The sequence below is a fragment of the Anser brachyrhynchus genome (assembly GCF_964034855.1).
Source record: "Anser brachyrhynchus genome assembly, chromosome: 9".
Lineage (NCBI taxonomy): Eukaryota > Metazoa > Chordata > Aves > Anseriformes > Anatidae > Anser > Anser brachyrhynchus.
In genome coordinates this window covers 4,211,579-4,233,923 of record NC_137703.1, presented here as the reverse complement: position 1 = coordinate 4,233,923, position 22,345 = coordinate 4,211,579, and the positions used below count along the sequence as shown (strand labels likewise).

At 41.2% G+C, this 22,345-nt stretch overlaps 1 long non-coding RNA gene across 1 annotated transcript; it reads right to left on the bottom strand.

The window, feature by feature from the left end:
* Positions 1 to 16,629: 16,629 nt before the first annotated feature.
* On the bottom strand, positions 16,630 to 21,946 carry LOC308200151. The gene is made up of 3 exons (XR_013955288.1): positions 20,771 to 21,946; positions 19,400 to 19,597; positions 16,630 to 17,901 (listed from the first exon to the last, which is right to left on the bottom strand). It is a non-coding gene; the product is annotated as an uncharacterized lncRNA (long non-coding RNA).
* Between the last annotated feature and the right edge of the window lie 399 nt (positions 21,947 to 22,345).

Genomic DNA, 22,345 nt, shown 5'->3' with positions numbered 1-22,345 from the left:
GCTGGAAGAGAGGTGATTATCTAGCAGCTGTGGCTGCTTCTTGCAGTCACACTACGGAGATTTTCAGGTGAAGCCTCATGAGAACAATCAGAGAACACCTGCGTGGCAGCACAGAGGGAACAACTGCCTCAGTGGCTGACTTGTAGAGCTGCAAATTGCAGGCCCTTAGGATTACTGAGACACAAAGGTGGCTAAAACATGAAGATACCTACTGCATCATTCAAAAGAAAAGATTGAGGGTTCTTAAAACCATCTCCCCAGGAGGCATTTCAATATATTTTCAAACTTAATGCTTCAGATAGTTTTTATATCCAGGCCTTTTCCAATGCAAAGGCAAGAAAACACACTTCCAATAGTGTGTAACATTTTAAAGTAGTACTAATATTAAAGACTTTTTGCTTTTCAGCAGAGTAGGGCTAATAGATTTTGTTTGTCTGAACTGTAGCAAGTACGTGATGTTCTTAGCACTAACACACGCCTGTTTGATGAATCTAGGTCTGTGTCTCAATCTTCTTCACTCTGAAGGATGTTATTTGAGCTTCTGTCAGAAGGAAACCACATCTAAAGTCTTCCTCTGTGCATTACAGTTTTCCTTCCTTTTTTTTCCCAACAAAGTTCAGCTTCTGAGAAGGCGTAGGTGTTGACAGCCTGGGAGAAATTACTGGCGTCAGTGATGCTTTGTTACAGGTGAGACATGAGGACAGCATGTGCTTGTCTTCACTTGGTAACAGCTGTGTGCTAACACTTGAATTTACTGCTTCTGCAAAAGGCTGGATGCATAAACACAGACCCAGACCATCAAGGCTTCTCTGTTACTTACTGCAAGTGAAGCCTAAGCAGGAGATGGGTGCCAAAACATCGCTGAGGATTTCAGCTGCAGAGGAGAGCTCAGTGCCTGCAGAGGCTGTTCGGGATGAAAAAGGCTCCTCGAGTGTTTGCTGCTGTGGGGCTGTAGGCGGTCGTGCTGTGTGTGCCCCTGTCCTGGCTCCCAGGTATGCGTGTCCTCTAGGCCCCTGCAGCCACAGGCCTGTGCTGTGACCTGCCTTCCTGAATTGCCAGCAGCTAAAAACTTGTCAGGCCCCAGAGTGGAGGCACCAAGAACTTACAGTGACGCAGGGGAAGCTGTTTGATGACTTCTCTGTCTGATCTTGATGACTTCTGGAGTTGAATTTCTGATGGCGTGGGCATCTCGGCAGCTCTACTTCTATTCTCTGCCTCCTTCGTCCTTGTGCGGGACGAGCCCAGTGTGCTGGGCTCTCGATACACTGGAGCTGCAGGTTTCCAAGAGTGCCACAGAGAGTAGGCCTGTAATCCGTAACAGTTACAGCCATATGCTTAATAAAAACCCTTCACAACACACCAAGTAAATAGTGGTTTAGGAATTACCTATTCATTTATGTGCACAGTAGACCATGATATTTCCATCTAAGCTGTCGGTCTTTTGCAGCAGGCCCTGTGTGATTTCTCGGAAGATTTTTTTATTGTATCGCTTCTTAACCTGCATTATTGGCTGCAGAGCTCATGTTTAATATTTTCAGATCTTTGGAGACCCCTGCAAAACATAGCCTGAAAGTGCACTTTCAAGTTGTTTAAAGTTTTCTCTGTTAACTCTGCCTCTAATTGTTTTCTGCATGCCAGAGCAGGAGATTTGTAGAAATAACGATTTTGCTTCCTCTCACTTGCCTGATTATAAAACAAATGTTTCAATGCAGATGCATCAAGTGAGAAAGGCACGAACTGTGGAAAAGAAAATAAGCGTGATTCATTAGCTGAGACATTGCCTTGTACTGAGATCAGGAGCAGGTCTGATTACAAACGTGCCCTTTACCTACTGTGTGACCTTGGATAAATCACCTATTTGCTTTTTGTCCACCCTTTGAACATGCAGTATATAAGCCTGTCTAGTCAAAGACTGTGTCTCAAGAACAGACAACTGCAAGGGCTAACTGGGCTCATGGAGTTGATTCCCTTGCAATTGCAGGCAGCTGGGCAACAGGAGTTCTGTTGTGAGTGTCCCCTCTGCTCTGCTGCATTTATCCTAGCAGAGACCTCTCTGCTGCTCCATATGGCAAATGTAAAATCTTCTGTAAAAGCATGTGAAAGCCACAAAATATAATGTGCCAGAGTAGGAACGCGATATCGCCGGAATATAGTTTGTATTCATACAGTGAATAATAAATAGTACAACAAGGCCCTGGCTATTGATATAAAACAAATAATAATGGAAAATGGTCGTTGACAACTCTTTACAAAGCAAACCAAAATGTATTTAGTGGTAAATGAGGAAAATAATAAGCAAGGCAGACCTTCTGCCGAGCGAGATATTCATTTCTGCATCCCATTCTCAAGCAAAAACTGGAGATAATTGGTGATTTCTCTATTATGTTCACAGGTGTTGAGGATCTGGGGGCATTCAGCATCAGCTGTGCATCCAGAAGATTGCTGGCTTGTTCCCAGAGATCTGAAATCCCATTCTTCTCTCTCTTTTAATGAAGCTCAGAGGTACCCCTTTATCTCATTTGATAATTGACTGATGTTACTGAAAAGGAGCAGGAAGCTAGTAGAAGGGTCAGAGGCAGCAAGAAAGTTGTTAATTGTGTGCTGGGTGATTCAGCTGTGAAGTAGGTAAAGGAAGAAAGCGAACCAACCTTTCTGCATTTCTTTGATTAAAAAGCTTGAAAGTGTGTCCTTAGAAGAGATTTCCAGAACTTCAGAGGGATGGAAAGAAACAACCCTTTACTTCAGAAAGGAAGTTATCTCATACTGACGAAGCCTAATTGTGGTGCTTTTTGACACTCCCTGGAGGGGAATATGGGTAGTTTGCTTCTCCTGAATTTGAGTTGAACTGGTGCACTAGCTGAAGTCCTTCAGCCTTTCCCATCTGAACACGGCTTAGTTTGTGATAAGGGTTCAGTGTTACAAAGAGATACAAAATCTTCACGTGTCCTGTGCTTCAGTGAAACACCGATAACAGAAACAAACCCCCTGATGTGAGATGTTCTAGGGTTATCTCTGAGGAAAGCTGCTCTTCATGTGACTGCCAATTGCAAATGAACTTGGTTATAAAATTCGTCTTTATTGCCACCTTTCCATATCCCTGAGGTTAATTCTGAAATATGCATGAAATATAATTAGTGCAGATCCATTTCTGCCAGCACGTTTTACATAAGTGGCTCCCAGTGGCAGACCTGGATGTATTCATAATAAAATGATTCAGTTAAATGTAATACCACTTGGTATGCAGCATGAGTGTTGTTTGTCTTCACAGTACTTTAATGATGCACTGCAGTCTTTGGTATCGAAGCACTACCTGCATCTCAATGAAGAGCCATGGTTGCTATACAGGGGAACGCCTCCAATAACATTTTCTTGAGCTCAGCCAAAACAGCATTCTTTATCTCCTGTTTGAGTTGCAAACTTTGGAGCATATTGTGTACTGATATGGGGTATCGTGACTTTTGTCATCACTTTGTTTGATGCAAATGAATGTTTATAGCATGGCAGCAGTGCTACAATCTGATTTTAAAAACGGGGGGAAAAATATATTTTTTTTTAAAAAAAAGAAAGAAGGAAAATAAAAGCACGCAGTGATCTAGTTTGCTGTTGCGGCTGTCTGTCTGTGTCCACCTGTCTGAAAGTACTCAGACACTCAGAATCCTTTCCCTCTGGACAGGGTATTTGCAGGTTAAAGGAACAAGTGTTTCTTAAAAATCTCACTTGGAGATTATTTTAAACTGTTTATGAGAAGTTACTTGGCTGCTTCATTAATGGGGACACTAATGTAGTCTCTTCCTAGAAGCCCGTGTGGTTAGCAATTATCCCTTTGCAATTTCTCATTGTCCATCGCTCAGTGCTAAAACAGCTCTTGGAATCATTGGAGCTTGTGCTGGGAAATCGTAGTCTGAATTGTCTTTCCGCAACAACTTTGGTGCACTTGAAATCTATCATCATCAATTGCTGTTTGTGTTTGGATCAGGCTCGGAAGGCGAGCTCGCTTGAGAGTTTTTTCCTGTCTTCGGAAGCTGCATCAAAATGTCACTTGCCAGCATGTAAGCAGAAAATTGTTTGTCTTCAGCTCAGTATAGATGCATCATGCCACAACAAAAAACAATTTTGCAAGGTTAGAGCCAAAAGAACCAATAACAACGTTCTGCAACATCTTATACCGTATGGACGAAGTCATTGTCTGATCTGATAAGGAGGACGTACAGAGCTTGGTCGTGATGCTGGGCTAAATGTGCTGCTGAAGGGAACAGCTTTAGCCATGGTAGGTAAGCCGAGCCCTATGCAATAGCTGGGGAAGTTACCCAAAAAGTGTCTTTAGCATTGGTATCCTGCCCGGTTTTCAACTATGTTGGATTTTTCCTGTACAAGTCCTCTTCTGTTTATAATTAACCAAGGGTTCTTCCTTTACTGCCGTGCTGCCATAAAACTCTGGTATGTATTCATTGTAGCAGCAGCAAAACTCCTCTGGGCAATGGACAAATTCCTATATGTTTTCTATGAAAGACTTCAAAAGAAATTAGGATTGGGAATGCTAAGTATAAAATTAATTTTATTATTAGTAAAATTTCCTTAGAGTAACATTGTTCTCAATGTACATATGTTTTCAGTTTAGCTGTTGGAAGTTGAAGGCTCTGTGAGCCACAAAATCAGAATCACAAAGAATGGATGACTAATTCCTGTAAGAGAGAATCATCAGTGGATGCTTTTTTTGCAGGGACAAAACCATCTATAAGCCTTTTTTGGTAGTGGTATTCAAAAGTTTGACGTACGTCTGAATTTGGATAATTAATTTATTCTGGGGTAACACTGAAAAGATAAATACCCAAAGTATAGACAGTGATTTATGATACAACCTCTTGTTGAGAAGGTGATACCAACCTTTTCAATTTAAAAGTTGAAAAAATCCCTATCTAAAGTGATGAAAAATGGTTGTTACTGTTTTTTGTTAGAAAACTTTTCCCTTGCTGCATAACATTTACCCATCCCTCTTTTATTTCTGCATACGTTTGACATAACTACTAGAGACATTCAGAGGAACAAGCTAAGACGCTGCTGCATGATGATCTGGGAATTGATGCTTAAATACCTCAGCTTCTGGCTGCAATGAGAATCATGGATTTGACAGGAAATGTTGCATTTGTTGTCCGTTTTTCTGAAATTAAACATTTCTTCAAGAAAGCTTGTAATAAAATATTACCTGCGTGAGGGAGAACAGAATCATCTCAGAAAAGCGTAAAACACAAGTCTGGTAGCCTGTTTAGATGAATCAGGCTCTTCCATAGAGCTAATGTCTCACACCTGTAAATGCAAGTAATCTAGATTGATTTTCCTCAGCTGATGAGGGTAGCTAGTATTTAGACTCAAACCTAATATCTTGCCCTGCGGCTGTTGTTTGCTATTGCTAAATAGAACCTGTGAAACTTGCATTTGCTGAGTTTTACACCTGTCTTCACTGACACTGGTGTAGGGGCCTTGGATACCCTCTGTGCTGTGTTGTATCTTCCCTCTGTTATCTTCATGCAATTATAGATACTGATTTTCTTGGACTGAGCAGTGCCTGGGAGGACCCAGGAGTACACCTGCTGGGAGTGCCCTGTTCAGGATCACCCACTGGTAGGTGCAGGACCACAGTTACGTGGGGACAGCCCCACCAGTCTCCACACCTGGGTGACCTGCTCCGTTTCCACTGGCACGTATCGCAAAAACAGAGCGGTGTCATTAGAATATTACATCTGCCCGGTATAGAGAGAAGATTTAACCGTGGAGCTAGGCACTGAAAATTGTTTGCAATTAGCAGTAAATGTGTTAATAAAAACACCTATTAGAAATATGTTAAAAAGGAGGAAAAAATCCTCCTATAACCTCTCACCCAGAAAAATGCTCTTTGCAAAAGCTAGGAAATGAGCCATGGAATTTAATGTTAAATTCAAAACCACCTTCACCATCCTGAGTGGTGATCATATCCAAAACTGCTCCCACAGTGAGCAGGGGTGAGCTTGCAGAGGCTCCTTCACAGCAGGAGCCAGGCGGCTGACCTTGGTGTGCGATGCTTGTGAGGCCAAGTAAATCTTGAATTTTTCTGCTTTTGTAATCTAGTCTCCCAAGAGCAATGAAGACACTTCAGTGCTGAGCTTCTAGGTACTGTCAGGAGCTTTACCTGTAACTGCACGGTCCTAAACTAATTTCCTCTCCTTTCTGGCTTTTTTATTAGGGCACAACCACATTTTCTGGGTCTGCTATGCAATTTATCTGACAATCTCAATGTAGTCAGCAACAGAGCTTATGTTTCTTGGTATTTATTCTTTGTTTTAATCACAAGATATGACTTTCTGCCTCTCAGTCCTTGTTTAAGTCACTGCGGTGAGTTAATCACAACCCTGAGCGTGTCGGTCCCAGGCCACAGAAGAGCAGAGGGGTCCCAAGAGGCAGCCCGGGGCCATTAGAAGTGGTTCTAACATTAAAAACTTCTGGTAATGGAAGTTCTGTTCATTCCTCAAGTGATTTATTCCAGACTTACTTTCTCCTTAATGTTAAAAAGCTTTTTCTGAAGTCTAACTACATTTTCCTTCCTGCAATTTAAGGTCCCTACTGCCTGCCTTATCCTCCCATAGTCATGGACAACAGATTATTCCCTTCTTTCAGTGCAAGAGCCTTTAGTAACTGAAGATGATTATCATATATTTCTTTGGTCTCCTTGATGCTAAAGTAATCCTATACTTTGCCTTATTTATTTCCTCGATCCATGTCCTTTTTGGACCTCTCTCCAGCACTGGACGTAGCGTTGCCCTGGAAGCCTCCCCAGTTCTTCACAAGTCTTGCAGGTATGTGAGCATATCTGTCATAACCAATGCGTTCTGTATGAAAATGGTCATGATTTCTAATTCATTCCCTAATGCCAGGTCGGGAGTACCCCCACATCCACATCACCAATCCTTTCCATCATCCAGGTAGTTGATGAAATGAGTGAAGGGAGCCAGACCTCTGCCCACCTTCAGACCTGCAATGCCGTAACGCCCTCCCACTTCGAAAATAAATCCCAACAATTATCCCCCTGCTTTGCCTCTGTCCTGTAATAGTTTCTTCTTGACAACTAATTAGGAGAATGTCTAGCTAAAATCAAGATATATTCTTTCTGTTATGCTGCCGTGAAAGAAAAAGAGAAATGCTTTGTTCTTGATGAGTGAATGACGGCCCCTGTTCGCCTCTGTTACCCTCTGCTGCTTACCAGTAGTATGATCATTTAATTCCTGATTTTAATTCCTGATTTTTTTCAGCATTACACAAGTGATGCTGTCTTGTTTTTGTTTTCTCATCTCTTTTCCCCCTTTCCTTCTCTTATAGCAGACAGAGAGAACAGCTGCCTTTTCAATTTCCTGATACCGTGATGTCCATTTACAGCACATGGTAGCAGGGGTTTGTCCTCTCTGAGCAGGTTAATGTCCACTGGCCAAAACACAGAAAAGAAACAATCACAGTGTATTTTATGTAAACTTTCTCCTAACTTGTAAATCTGATCTGACTGATGAATTCTAAATCTGGGCTGCTGTCTTCTCAGTCCCCTTGAATTTCATGGTCCAGATGCTGGTAATTCATTGCTCAAGGTGTCGGTTAGCCAGGAGAAAGAAAAAAGGTCTGTCTAACCACCACACACCTTGTGCTAGACGTGTCTCCCAAACTGTGGGTGCTGTGTGGCTGCTGTTTGTGGGGATGCCCTGTTTCACGCCTGCTGATGACTCCAAAGGGGTCAGTCAGCTGTCTTTCTGTGAGCCATAATAGTGTGGGATCAGGCATCTTTTAATGAATCGAAAAGGAAAAAAAAAAATAAAATAAATCAATGCCAACTGCTCTGCAATTTGCATTTCAGATGTTAGTAATTCTGCAAGTTCGGAGCAAATATGTACGAGATTATTGTAATGAAGGCATATATAGCGAGACTTAATTCTTCATCACAGTTTCTGTTTTCCCCTACGTAATTAGCTCAAGCACAGCATCCGCTGCTGTCTTCCCGGTGACTGGCAGTGGGCAGAAAATCCAACAGTTTACCGGTTGTCATGGCAATGCTGAGTTTTCTCGCACTATGGCCCTGATGCAAGTGAGATGAGGCTTTTAATTGGGAGCACAAATGGAAGCGTAAGGGTGTAGTAAAGCCCATCCTTCTCCTTTAACCTGTCAAGGAATTGGCTTCTCTTGCAGTTTTACTCATCCTGATACAGAATGTCAGAACAATAGCAGATTTTTCCACTGCCTTGCAAAGAAAGATGATGAATTCTTAGTGCTGTTGGAAAGTTTAGTTTGGTGTCATTGTTCTTCTAAGACCCTAGATAAACACAGAAACCATGGCACATAATCCTTGCTCCAAGGAATGTGCAACACACAGTAGAAATCCCATTTTTCTTACTCAAGTATTTGCAGTCAGCAAAAAAAAAAAAAAAAGGCTGTATCAGAAACCATGCAGGGATTTGACCTCGATGCTTCTGGCTTCCCTTTAGTGCAGCTCTCCAGCAGTCCCTGTAATATGCCATTGCCCTCTGTAGTACGAGGCTCTTAAAAACCGAAGCAGGATGTCTCATTGGAGTAGTCATCACTTAGAGCGATGTGTCACCAACTGGTTAATGGGGCTACAACTACAAGATAAATATTTTGAAAAGGGAGCTAGGCCGGTAAAGATAACATGCTAATTTCTACACTGCCAGTGTCTGTTCAACTGCTGTGTCAAAAGGTATTAAAAATTCAACAGGTCTGTAATGTTCTCAAATGTTTGGCCATGTTGCAAGCCACCTCATGAGCTAGGGAGACTTTAGTCTTGGACCCGAGTGTACGTGCTGCAGGCGAAAATACATTTTGCAAAGAACTGGCCAGGATGTAGCACTGCTAATTTTTAACCCGAAGGCACACCCAACTCTAACTTACTGACCAAAGTCACCTCTTCAGAGGGGGCCAGCTCTGACACATCCCATTTCGGTTACTAGTTTTGTAATAGAAAAACATCGTATATCAGGAGATGGTAGCAGAAAATCCGTATGCAGGGAGTTCACAGTGCTAAAGAACAGAGGGCAGTAGTGGAAAGTGTGCTAGCTGAATAAAATCAGTGCAAAAATTCAGCAGCTGCTGGCCAAGGAATCATTCTGATGGTTCTCAACACAGTGCTTGCTTGCTAGACCGTGCTGTTGCTTAACCTTTCTACTAGGGTTTAGATAGTCACTAGATCTGTCTCCAAACACTGTCTCTCTGGCTTATTCTGGGGATTAACCCAAATTAGATGGACTTGAAAGTCTGCCACAAACTCAGTGAAAGAGGGGTGCACGTCCTGTAGCTATAGGAAATATGGCAGCCTAAGTCAAACATACTTGTTCATATATTTCTAGTATGTCATAGGCAAAATAAAACAAACAACCAAACAAAAAAAACCACCTGTATATAATGACAAACTCTTTTTATTACTATGTTCTGCCTTGACTCAGTGTTGTAACCTAAGGCCAAGCTTATGCCCTTTTGCCTTTCCCTATTATCCACAAGGCTGACGCTGAGGTTGATGTGCAATAAACTCTTGGCTTTGCCTAAGAAGAAATGCTCTCAGAGGAACGTTACTTCAAATTAACTTCACCCTAATAATAATAATAATATGCATTTCCTGGAAAGGAAGCTTCTCTTAATGTTACACGAGGACTTGTCTAACTACAAATATTCTGACACTTTAGTGGGATTTAGTGACCGAAACGCTATACACAACTCCAGATATGATACAATTACATCGCGATGTATTACCTCTTTATGGGAAGAGATTGAGCTATACTTGCAGGAATGTAACAGGAAGATTAGGTCTCCATTGTCTTCTTTATTGACTTTTTTAAAAACAGCAATACAAAACCATGGCCCTATTTTAAATAGGTAATGATAAGAAAAAAGCAGGTGCAATGGTGGTGTTCTTCAAAGAATAACCTAAGCAAAGTTCACCTTTCAAGAACAGAGTTTGAAATTAGTGTCTTGAAGCTGAGGTCAAATGTTTCCAGCAGGAATATTATAGCAAGGGAATTCCTTGTTTCAGTTTTTCTGTCTTGTAAATAAAAGTGGAAGATGAAGCCTCCCTGAATCTCGCTTACATAAAATAAATGTGTGCAACACCTTTGAAATAGATTTCTGCCATTTAATATGCATAGCTGGAATAGCAAGAGATGAAATACATTCCAGCTTTAATGGCAAACACATCTTATTTGAAATTATTGTCAGTATAAATTGTTGCTACATGAATTATATTGCTTTTAAAATAAGATGTACTACCAATATTTCCCCAAACTGCATCTTTTGAAAAGCTATTCTAATTACTAGAAGCCAGAGAGTAAATTAACAAATATCTGGCTAAGAAAAGCACACACATATATGTGTGGCAACATACAAACCCTGCTTTATTGGTGTTTAGAATGATGTTGGGCTAGTGTAGGAAGAACTGAGTTACAGATAAATAAGAAATCATTGCATACAAGGTGAGCATGCTGGAGCATAGCTGAGCATTGATCTAGGAGGGCGCGTATCGATGGCCTGAATTTTCTTGTGCTCAGTGGAGATCGGTATGTATTTCTGAAGTCCTTTGAGCTATGATAGAGGGAACGGGGAGGCATTGGTCCTCCAAAAGGGTCATGTGTGTCCATCGGTGCTCCTGCTTTTGTGGCAGGCTCCTAACTTAATAGTATACCATCAGTTGATGTTTTATATTGCGCACCGAGCCGGCAGTATCCTGCAATCCCAGGTGAACAGTGTGCCCAGCCAGAACAAGGTATGCAACGCATGCTGAATCTCTTATATCCCAGTACATTAATTTAACTGCACGTGGAATAGCTGCTTCCACATAAAAGCAATGTCTGCCGTATTCTGAAGGTGTCAGAATTGCTGAATATGTATAGGATTACCTGAAAAAAAACAGAGGAGTTTCCTTCAAAGCACTAAATTGTACAAATACAACCATGGGTATTTGGATAAATTTTTTGGATAAAATTGTCTAACTACCATATCATTGGCTCATCTCCTGCCTCTGATATGCAGTGCTGTTACTGTCTTAATGACCTGCAACATGTAATTTAAATTTTGTCTGGTTAAACTGCCCATGCTGTCAGTACTGCTTTCTTCTGTGTCTTGATGGATAAAAGTCCACAGAGTGAGGTAGCTGTAGGATGTGACATAGTAATTTCCACAACCTATTTTTTTTTTGCTCATATCATTTTTTTTCCATTTAATCCTTTTGTTTTCCATGCATCATCTTTAATTTATAACAAATGAGACATCAGATGCATTCCTTCATTGCCTTATTGATTCTGAAATTACTAGAGCATTTTTCTGCTTTGCCTATACTAGGAAGTTATTATCATTTTTTTCTTAATTAGAAGTTTGATTTCACTGTTGGCATAAACAGTGCTGGAAAGGACAGAGGAGTTGTTGCCTCTCAAGTCCTGGTACTAAAGAGGCTGATATTGGTTGCAGGTTGTGACAGGTACATATACGTCATCAGAAAAAGTAGGAAAAGATATATTCTTGAAATGTATTGTTTGCTTCATTTTTTAAAGATAAAATCTATCAAAGTCTAATTTTCTCAAAGCTTAGTAACTCACTGGTTGGTTGGCAACTTGGTTCAGGAAGAAGATTTAGGTCTGGCTGCACATCACTGGGGAGAGAATATTGCTTGCAAAGTTGTAGCCCAGTTGAGGAAATGACTTCCCATATCTCTTACAAACTACGGCACCAGTTCTGCACCGATGAATCTCGAATCCTGTTTCAAGCCAGGGGTCAGTCCACATTCAGGCTACTGTAAGATTTGTGTTTACAGTTTAGGATTGCCCCAATATTGACTTTCTGAGGCTTTGTTTTCTCTGCTTTGTAGTAGAGGAGAAAGTGCACTTTACCGTTGTTCAGGATCATCAAAGAATGGAAACAATAAATACATGTGAAAGCACTTTTTTATTTTTTTATAACATATTATGAAAAAGTAAAACATAATTTGCTAGCATTTCGTTTGTAAACTTAGAAACTAAAAAAATACAGATGTACTTAGAAACAAAAAATACAGATGTTGTACTTAAAAGAGATGACTTACAGAGCACTGGGAGATGAGGAATAAAAAGGGTTACATTGCTTTTGTGTTTTTGTTGTTGTTGATGTTTTTTGAAGCTTTCAGTACAAATATTGTATTTCTGTGCCTTTTAGGATATAAAATGAGCAAGCAAAATCCTCAGTTTTGGCCATAAACACATTCAATACAATGTACTGGAAATGGGGAAAAATGCCTTTTACTCTCAATAGTACCTCCCCATAGGTACACACACCATAGGTACCAAGACAGTTGTCTGGTTTCTCTGATAGTACCTTTGCCACGTCCATTTTTCTATGATCTTGCTATTTTGACCCCTTGGGGGAGGTATACTTTTTGCTATCATCTGGTTCAGCTTGTCGCCTTCTAATCAATAGGGATATAGAAATGTGAAGAATGTAATCATTGAAGTGTTTAGCTGAAATTTCCTTGTCTTTCGTAAAATCCTGTGTAAGTACAGACATCTGCTTAAGCACTGTTCATTGGAAAAGCGTTGACACCGCTTCTTCGGGTGGTCAGGTCTGCACACCCGTGGGGTAGATCTGAATGTCTCTTGAGGTTGGGATGTCACTGGGCTTTGTAGGTAACGTGTTATGACGTATTCACGATTAATACCGATACGTCTGCTGAGAAGAACATGCATCGTGTTGGGTCACTACAGCTGCACGACATGCAATGCTCGATGTCAGTGGAGAAGCAGCCTCTGGGGCGGCTACTGACTCCTTTGATTCATCAGCAGGCAGCGTTTTATGGCATTTCAGTTCAAAATTCAGATCAGCCTATTAGAAATAATCATCCTGTTAGAGTCACCACTGATAAAGCACTTCTCTGAAGCAGTAAGGTGTGACTAGATTAATTTGCTTCTGACTGGCTTATTTGCGCATCTCTTATGAGGCTAATTACAGTCTTCCACCTGAACAACAAACGCGAAGCGATTTTCTGTCTGAGCTGAGGGAGGGAAAGGAGGGGGCTCGGTATCACATCCGTGCTGCATCTGACTGCCAGGTGCTGCTGATACAGGTAGCAGGACGGTTACTGCCCGCAGATCCTCCTGAGCCTGCCATCAGCAGCACAGGGGCTGCCTGCAGCCCTGCACGGCAGGACCGCGGCGCTGGCTGGTGGCCGGGCCACACGACTTACCAGGCACCACCACGTCGTCCTGTAGCTATTATATCGAGTTTGGGCACTGTGGACGAATATTTTTGTCTTCTTATGTAGGCATTGTTTTTTCGCAAAGCGTGCACGTACGTGTGTGATTTACGGTGCGGTGACTGAAAGGGCATCACACAGGCTTCAGGATAACGTTTGCTGTGTAGCACATTATGCACAGAAGTACAGCGTGTACCCAAAAATAAAATAAATGAAGGATTTCATAGTGCTATATGTAATCTTTATTCCTTATTGGTTTCGTTTGGAATCTGTACGTTTTAGCTGCTTAAATAATTTATTGGCTTAGTTGGCATGTGTTCCTTAGCAGCTTGTTGTAGCAGAGAGAGCAGGTAGAGCATTCAAGCTTTTAATTTGGATGTTTTATGATATTGAAGATCGCAAGTTCAATCTTTGCTGGTAGAATCAGCAGTTACCCAGGCACTGAGAGAAGACAGGAGCCTCAGCTCTCACTGATTTTGAGGAGGCAGGACTGAAAGCCCCTGGGAACGTGCTGTGTTTCTGGCCTCAGAGGGTTGGTGAGAAATGCTTCCCCCCCTCCTTGCTTCTTCCATCCACCTGCCACAAAGACTGAAGGAATCAGTCCAGGCAGGAAACCAGTTCAAAGCCATCAGGCACCCAGCGTTTCTGAGGTGCTCCCAGATGGAAACCTCGTAATGCAGGGCTTCACGTTCATGCCACAACTCCGCGTTCTCCTTCGATCACACACACTTGTCGTCTTGTGAGATAAGAACCTGAAACAAAACCTCCTCCCGTCCAAGGATAGGGGAAAAGCAGCAGGGAGTAGGAGCTGGGAGGGATACACAGAACAGCATCGTTCCCTTTAGGTCCCCTTCCTCACTTTAGAAAACCTTTATCGATATTCCAGTACTCTGATCTTTATAAAGAGCCCTTTGCTCTGTTTCTTTTGCAGTGACCAGTGTTGCACCTGTATAAGAATGCAAATTCCCTTCATCTTTTAAAGGTGAACTTTCATACAGCACATCCATATACGAATTTTGGTAAGAAATCTTTTTCGTGCTATAAGTTTGGCATGCAATTGGCAGATATATTGAAAATTAGCGTTGTTTAGACCAGGGAGCTATGGTGGAGAAGTTGGTCGGAACAGCAATATGGAAAACGCCTGCCTTCAACTTTGCTTCAATCCTCCAAAGCCTCTGCGATCCAAACCAGCAGAAAAAGCAACTTATCGAAGTGATTTTGTTGAGAACTGGAGGTGACAAGCTATATTCTCCTGTGCATATAGTATCCTGGGTGCTACTAAATTACTGATAATTGAGTGCAGACTTGGGGGGATTATTTACAACGCTGTCCTGTCAGAATGACAAAAAGCAGCCTTGAGGTGCTGCTCACTTTATTCACCTCCTCACTCTCGATATATTCTCAAGGCTATTGCTTCTGTCTACTGTCACAGACCTACATCAGCATTTTCATATCATCACCTCCAGCGAGGAGCATTCCCTTAATTTCTGCCTTGTTTAGTCCTAGACTATAAATAACACTAACTGCTCATGAAGCTGAGCCTTGCAGAGCCCTACCCTGGAGACCGCTCAAAACCTGAAAATTTCATTGGTTTGACAGTCTTTCCAGACTAACACCTAATATATAATAATCCTCATGCCAGCTGGAAATCCATAATTACGGCCCATACTCAACTGTAGCACAGTAGAGGAGAAATAACGTGGAGTACTCCACTGAATGAAGTGTATTGAGAGTATTTGTCAAGCCATTTTCTCTGTAAGGTTCTTATTTTGGCTCCCTCTCCCCTGACTCCCCAGTGAGTATGATGGGAAAATAAATACGGATATTTATGTCCATTTCCAGGAATGCGGTTGTCTCCGCGCACACAGCACCCAGGAGGGCTGTAAGGAATAAATTAGTGATCTGCTGTGTGCGTACGCCGGCTATGATACATCTCTGTTGGACTGCTTCTACAGAGCTAAATATTTTAGATGAGGAAGACTTATAGCGCTGTGAATGTCCCCGACATGCCAAAGGAATGATATTATTCAGCTTTTAGGGCTCTAGCCTTCAGCCTGGTGCTGTTATCCCGGGTAAATCAGCATGGGGTTGTTGGGGTGAAACACCAGTGGTGGCTGGGCTGGTGCTTGGGCTGCTCAGAGAACGCGGCCACCTCTGGTCCTGTGGTCCCACAGCCACCCTCCACAAGTCACCGTCCAGCCCTCAGGTGGCAGAAATTCGCCACCTCTGCCCATCTAAAAGGAGCGGGGGCAATTTGTGTTAGCTGAGGATCTGGCCCCGTAATTAGGTACTGCTTTTTCCTTTCAGACAGCTGCTGGTGTGTAGACAACTCATTGATGTAGTGGCTGGGATGTGCAAATGAGGCAGAGGCTGTGTTTTGTGCTCATTAAAGAAGGCACTAATAATCTCGTATGGCCACCATCTGCCACCTTGTTTGTTGAGTTTGATCGTTAGTCAGTGAATGGTTCTGCTGAAATTCAGTGATTAAACTCCGGGATATGATTCTCCTTATTGTGATGAAAGATGGCAGAATTTAGCTCATTATTATAAAATTGTACAAACGTGAAAGTTCTCCTAAAAGGAGATTCAGATTCGTAAAGCAGGTAAGTGCAAGAACGGAAAAATTAGCTGTGAGTTTTTGGAAAGCCTATTTACAAACCAGAAGCTCCCTGCAAATACCTGGGAATGTCTCTTGTAGGTGCCCGATCGCTAAACCAGCATTGTGGCTCCGCTTAAGACCGTCTGCTGGAAGGCACACCGTGCCTGCAGGTGATTTTAATGACTGACACCGATTTCAACAAGATATTATGAGCCTTTTCTTTCTAGACAGTAGAAGGAATATTTCGTTGACAGGTGTTTTAAAGTATTTTCTGTACACTGGCTTGGCTCAATTTGTCTATAATGAATGAAATGAATTTTCGGGAAAAGGGGATTATTAATGGTTCTAATTTATTAAGCATGCAGTGATCTTTAATTTTCTCCTCCTACAAAGAAAGGGTCACTTAGAGACCTTGAGATTTTTAATTGCGTGTTGGAATTTTTTTTTTAAACAACAAAGCATTAACTCTTGTTATAGACCCATTTCTCTTTTTACGTGAAATGATTTGACCATAACTGATACTGACGGGGAATATAAACACTCTAAACAAAGTCTGGCAACAAACAGAATCGTAATAAGTACTGATTTATAGCCCATGAAAATGCTCTAAAGTCAGGGAGGTTGCGTACGATATAGATGATGGCACATTTTGTTTTTGTGTTTGTATCTTCAGCTGTTTTCTGTCTTGAGAATGTAAAACACATTCCCTGTTGCTTTGACTGGGCACTCTTTGAATCTGCATTGTATGTCGACAAAAGGAACTGAAAAGCTCTGGATTTATTTATTATGATTGAAGAAATCTCTTCAAAGGACTATTGATTTTTTTTCCCCGCATCTATAAAGTATATTTGTTTTCACTGTTATTTTCACTCTTTTAAAGAAAACTGTTTACACAGATTTAGTTTGGATCACAGTACCCACGAATAGAAAATAAAGGTTAAATTTCTGAAAGAACATTTTTTGTCCTATAACTCTTCTGTATCTTGCATCGCTCTGGGAAATGAATGCTTCTAGCAACTAACTTGCAATATATACTCATGTGGATGGAATTTATTTGCAGATTTATCCCATTCAATATTTAAAAAGTGGCTGGAACAAGGAGTTCGTGCACAGCAGAGACTACTGCTTCAATGTGGAGTTGCCCAGCCTGCCCATTTGGCCCCACTTGTGTTTTAGGAGGAGCAAATTTTGTTTCCCATGGCAGCCCTGGCTTTGCAGTACCCTGGGGAGGCAGCTGACAGCAGGGTGGGATGCTGGTGCTACAGCTGGATCCTCACCACACCACCGACAAAGTGAATCAGTACTTCCTAAGAGGAGAGCTGGTAGGGCAGGTGAAAGTACAGAATATACAGGTAGACTTCAAGAAATCAGTCAACTCTTTCTTTTTGTTCTCTAATTTGATAGGAAAAGTGAATAGCAATTTGTTTTTTTCTTGTGGTTTTAATTTTTTTCTAATGCTTCAAACTGCAGGTCCAAGCCACTGCGCAAAGTCTACAGGAGCCCTTTATTGACTCCTGAGTTCATCCAGGCAGCTAAAGAAAAACTATTTCCCCCTCCCTGCTGACCATAAAAAGGGATTAGCAGAAGGAGACTTTTCCTTATCAGTCCTCCGGGGCCAGGATTACAAGCAGTAAGCAATGACCCTTTGCAAGCTTTCAGACTCCTAGTGTCTGTATTTGGATGCCCGGAAATTTTCTTTTTGGGCCAGGACTGATGTCTGGGTCCCAGTGAGATGGTGCCAGTCACGTCCCCTGCCCGGGGTGTCCCAGGCACCCCGGTTCTGCCTTTCCCCAGAGCCCTGCGTGCAGAGGGACCTCTCTGCACCCGTTCTCTCTGCACCCGCAGCGCTGCTTCTAGCAACGTGGGGAGCACTTGCACGCATCAACATAATTTTTAACAGCAAAGATATGGCCTGGTTGCTTCCCATCTCCTTAACAAGTGACTTCCTTACTTCTTCACAGCCCTTTCTGTGTTACCGGGGAAGTGTTCGGGGTCTCTCTGTTCCGCTGCACTAGCACTTTGTGGAAGGGTGGAATATTTTAGGAACGACTTTCCCCTCCTTAGACAGTGCCTGCGTAAAAATATGAAATACATAAAGCAAAAAAGCAGCAGCTGTGGCATGGTAGTTATTCTCACTTTTAAAACAACACTTTTTAAGAACTGCCAAGGTAGAAATAAATACTATAGCTCCGTGGGTGCCTCAGGGGAGAGATGTGCTTGCTTTCTTTGTCTTTTTTTCTTTCAGGAAAATGGTGACAACTGATATATTTATCTTTATATAGAGGAGAGTCTGCCTATTTTATCTGAAGACTATAAGAAATTATTCAAGCTTCAAGCAACGCTGTGCGCAATGCTTTCAGAAGAAAATCAGCAAATTGAAATTATTGTCTTCTAAAAGAAGGATGTTACCAAAAAATGTACAAGTAAAAAGGTAGAAGAGGATGAAGATACAGAGAAAAAACACTTTTTCTTGACAACAAATCTCCTGATTTTGGTGTGGAGGATGAAGAGTGTTTTTTCTTGTATCTTACAAAATGTGGGGTTTTGCAGTGGTACGCTTTAACCCATTATGTCAAAACTGGATAAAAAGCCAAAAAATATGGGACTCTTCAGGTTCAATTTTTTGGAGCATATTGGAAGCCTTCCATATTTTATGCTAAAGAGTTCAAACTGGAGACAATTTGAGCTATTTGTTTGTTAACCTAATAACGTTTAATTTTTAAGTAAATTTGTGTGCTTTCTCAAACTTTTTCATGCTTGACTTTCCCCATCCTCCAGTAAGCAACACGATTCAGGCCAAGTGCAAAGAGCAAATGGAGGTTCCCAGCATCGCCTCCACGTCAGGTGCCGAGAGCTTCTTGTCTACGTGCTAGAAAATGTCTCCTTCAAATGGAACGGGAACGATACAACTTGCTAATAGAGAGTATTGCTAATATAATATATTGCTTTATTAGTATGTTTATGGACTCCTTCTCAAAAATAATGTGTGGTTTGTTAAAAGCTATTATGAAAGATAATGCCTTGACCTGCTGACAACATGATGTATTAATCTTTATCACTTTGGTATGCTCTTTAAGTGTCTCATTCCTACTTTCTATAGCATGGGCTGTACAGAATACAAACAGAGTAGAATGTAATTGTACTAAAATAGTTTCTTGTATGAAACTTTCTGAACATAAAATCTTGAAACACAGTATTAAAATAATTCTTGGATAACATTCATACATTTAATCTTAGCGATACTTGTTGCTTTGAATAATCTAACCAAAATAAAAGTTAACCAAAATAAAATTAAAATTGAAGTTGTTTTTTGTTGTTTTTGGAGTCATTTCTATAAGGGTTAAAGTATTTGTTAAAGAGGGAGCAGCAGATAAAGAACACCAGTATTAGAGTGTAAAACACTATTAATATACTATTTTCAAAACACACTATTAAAATCTAGACTTAAATTTCAGAGCATTCCCCTGTATTTCGCTTCATAAAGCAGTTACAAATCAGACCCGAACTGAGCCCAACACGTGTCACTTCTAATATTTTTATAGGAAAACAGCAAATTGCTAAATAGATACCATTTTGTGAGCAGAGCACACGCGTGTCTCAGTCACGGAGAGAACCATCCAGCAAAACCTTTGTGCTTGTCAGGTCGCAGGGTCTGCATTTTTCTGAGGAATTGCTATTTTTTGCGGATTCCCAAGTGCTGCCTCTGACACGGCGCGGTGCCAGCCCCTTCTTCCACTTCACAGCAAAGCAGGTGCCTTGGAAGGCCTCTTTAGGGAGGGAAAGGCAGAGGGCTTTGGTGTGAGTCTTAGAAGCGTCTAAAGATAAATCGAGCTAGTTGTTCCACTTCTGCAGCATTTTTACAAGCACATGAAGAAGAAGCTGGCTTTTGGGTGTTCTGGTAAATATTTTACTAGAAAGTGGCCTTGTGAGGGATTCTCTCTTTCGCTAGAGCCAGATTCCTCAGAAATAGTGCTTTTAGTAAAAATTGCTTTGGGATCACATCAGCGTGTCCTAGTTTCCAGTCCTTCAGTGAGGCGTTTCTTGGAGTATGGACTTTTTCTGGAGACATTTATGGTAATGGATAAACCTCTAAACTGGTTTACTAACTTCTACATAATTAACATTTCATTAAAAAAAGATGATTGGGAGCCTTATATAAGTCGAATTTCTGGTTCACTTGCTAAACATTTAGCTTATATCTGCGCACGAGGGGGTCATTTCACAAATGATTTGCAAAGGGCTGCTGGCCTGATCTCAAGCCCTCCCAAATTGCAAAGATCCTTTCTAGTGCACTTAAAGGGCTTTTCATCTGACCATAAATCACTACAGCTACTTCTGTTGCTTGTGCCCATTGAAAGGGAAGCTGCAGACTTGCAGATACATTTGTGTGCTGTATCACTCCATCGTACAGCAGCAGCTACTTCTGCAAGGGGTAGCCACCTCAGGGTAATGACAGAGCACAAGCAACCCTTTGGATTTTGTATTTAGCCAGAGAGTGGTTCATTTTGTGGGAAAAATTGAGAGTAAAAAAAACTTTCCACCTCAAAAGAACATGAAGTTCTGATGTGGTAAACAACTATTTTGACATAATTTCCCCTAGCTACCTGCATATCTAAACACAGAATATTCTGGGCTTACTTTAAGGTTTTCTTCTCAGACCAAATAAAAATAAAAACCAAAGGTAAAGCCAAAAGAATAAGAGCTTTCCTACTGAAGGGTAGTTTCAAAGCTCTTTCTTCGGTTATGTTATAGAAGGTATCTGCCTAAAAGCAGCGTCCTTGTGGCTGGGTTTAGAGCTTACTACTTGGCTGGCAGGCAGTAAAACTTATTCTGCAATCTGCCCTAGAGCTCTGTTTCATGCCATATGTACATATACATAAAAAATGCCCCCCCCCCCCCCCACCCAAAAAAAAATCTTTTTATATACTGATTAATCTCACCTTTCTGTAGCTAACGGGACGATGGAAGACAACAGCACGCACAACATCAAAATGTAGATGTTGGCAGGCAAATGGTAGGTAGCTGCTCCTCAGATCAATACTTATAGATTCCTCCTGTGAGCCTGACCTTGAGGGAGATGCTTGTGTTTGGCTTGCCCTGGTCGGGGATTCCTTGAGTGATGTGACTTGTGGCTTGTATAGATTTATTTCAGCTGTGCCTCAGGCATTTTTTTTTCTTTTTTTTTTTTTTTTGCTTTCAGCGTGGGCCCAAACTGATTCCCAACTGACTCTTAGGATTGTTGTTTCAAATGGCACCTAAATATTTATTTTCCTTCCTCAACAAAAGAAGCACAACACCTGAAGTTTCTTTATGCAGGTGTTTTCATAACACACCATAGTAATTACCACTATTAGTTATCTTCAAGAGGCCGGCCCAATTTCCTACATGTACCTGTTTCAGAGTATCTGGGTTCATCTCGTTTAGGAGGGACCCTCTCTATGCCAGGTAGAGTTTTGGCTTTTTAACTGAAGTGCAATCTGTTTTTAGGAAAAAAGGGCATTTTTTCCCCCTAAAAGATGTTGAAGAATTGACTATTTCTCAGGGACTAAAAAATTATCATGGTTTTATCCTACACATCTGTCAAGAGGTTCTGAACGCTTTTTGCCTTTAACTATATTGTCTGCCTGGTAGAATAATATTATGAAGATTAGACGAGAAAATTAACTCATCATAGAAGCACAATTGTATTTAGTTTTTTAGTAAACCTGGAGTTTTAAGGTGTGTTTAGGGCCTTGAACATTGGAGCCCTCGAGGAGATTGATGGTGCAAACAAGTCTGACTTTGTTCTTCTCCCTGAGAAACACTTTAGGGAAAAGATAGAGGAGAGGTGCTCTGAAAACCCGAGTCTTCCCAGCCTATTGGAAAATAAGTAGACCTTCATTATATTCTCATTACTCCAGCTCTCAGCACAGAAAGGCAAAAAATAAAGGTCACTAGCTTTTACCATCTGTGCTAAAATGAGATGAAGGTAATAGAGGACTCCAAGATTTATTGCTTAGCTGCTGATCTGAGGCTTCAAGTAAGTAATAAGACGTATAATCCTATCTCAACAACTTCTTACTTCATATGGGCATGTTCCATACCCCACTGAATTTGATTGGAAAATCAGAATTTCTTTCATCAGGCACTGGATTAGGCTTTACAAGTTAATTGAAAAAATTAGTCTGAAATCCTGACTTCAGAATTTAGGACAGAAGAATAGAAGAATTGTAATTCACAAGCAGATTTTTAAAGAATGCATCTAAGAGTATGAGAGACAAATGGTATTTGTATATAGTACCGGATGATTTCTGCTGAAGTATGATGTCTAATAAGATGATAGACTTCCCTCAGTCCATTTGGGGAAAATAACCTTCATTCAACTGTCAAAAAACTGAAGATAGGAGAATGATAGCTGGGCAAGAGGCTGTTTCAGCAATCTTGAGAAATAATTCTCGCTGTAGTGTAGTTACAGCTGAAACCCAGCATCTTGGGACAATTCCTCTTTTCACTGACCAGTGCTGAATGTGTAAGCA